The following is a 1,492-nucleotide window of genomic DNA, read 5'->3' as shown; positions in this document are numbered from 1 at the left end:
TCCTGTATTTGATTGTGTTTATTTGCAGTTAGTTACACGAATTCAGATATGAGATAAAATCGGATAGGGATGAACGGGTTTAAGAGTTTTTAAGAGTTTAAGAGTTTAAGAGTTTTAAGAGTTTAAGAGTTTAAGAGTTTTTAAGAGTTTTTAAGAGTTTTAGTCAAATGCTTTATAATATAGTATAGATATTATAAAAACTCTTAAAAACCATTTTTTTTTATAAAGTATTGTTTATTGATGCATATTACTTAAGTACAATTTATTAAAGCTTACTAAAGTTTCATGTTTGAATTTGTGTAACCAACTGCAGATAAACATAATCAAATAAAGGATAAATATCTTATTTTAAATATAAAAAATATAAAATATAATTAAGATAATCATTAATTTCTAAAACAAATTAATTATCATCTTAAAAATATTGTTTTTTTAAATCAAACATAAATTAGTTTGTTATTAAACTTCAATTAAATTATAATAAAAATTGCATTCAAGAAATTACACTAAAAGGAGAACTTTTAAGTAGTTAATTTAATGATAATATTTATTGTGTTTTTTTTATTTATAATATCTTTAAATTTATATTTCATTTAAAAATAAAAACATTTTTTTTTCCAAAACCACATAAAATCGCATTATAACATCAATCGACACAACATATAAAGTAAAACATTAAAATCAAAATGTATCTCGCTGCATTACGCGAGTACCCTTATAGTATTATAAAGCATTTGACAAAAACTCTTAAAAAACAATTTTTTTTATGCATAAAGTGCTATTTATTGATGCATATTACTTAAATTCAATATTACAAGTAAATTATGCATAAATACAACTTACTAAAGCTTCATGTTTGAATTCGTGTAACTAATTGCAGATAAACATAATCAAATAAATGACAAACATCTCATTTTAAATATAAAAAATCTACAATATAATTAGGATAATCATTGAATACTAACAAAATTCTTAATTTATTATCTTTATATTATTAAACCAAAAAAATTGAATTAAAAAATATACAGAAAATAAGAAATTTTAAATAGTTATTTGGTATTAGTACCAATATTATTTTTTCAAATTTTATGATATCTTCATATTTATATTTTATTAAAAAATAAAAACATTATCGCTTTCTCAAAACCACGTAAAACCGTATTATAACATCGACTGAGACAAAAATAAATAAAACGAAATATTAAAATTGAGATGTATGTTGCTACATTGTGCAAGTACTCTTCTAATCTTTAACAACAAACCAACCCAATCTTTATTAAAAAAACTAGAAGTGTACTCGCGCAATGCAGCGAGATACATCGTGATTTTAATATTTCATTTTATTATTTATCTCAGCTGATTTTATAATATGGCTTTATGTGATTTTGAGAAAACGATGATGTTTTTATTTTTGAATAAAATATATGTTTGAATATATCATAAAAATTTGACAAAAATATATCGATATTAGTATCAAATTAACTATTTGAAA

Source organism: Cynara cardunculus, assembly GCF_001531365.2.
Source record: "Cynara cardunculus var. scolymus isolate 2C chromosome LG 3, CcrdV1, whole genome shotgun sequence".
NCBI classification, from domain to species: domain Eukaryota; kingdom Viridiplantae; phylum Streptophyta; class Magnoliopsida; order Asterales; family Asteraceae; genus Cynara; species Cynara cardunculus.
The sequence above is the reverse complement of the archived record's forward strand: the minus strand, read 5'-3'. Positions refer to the sequence as shown.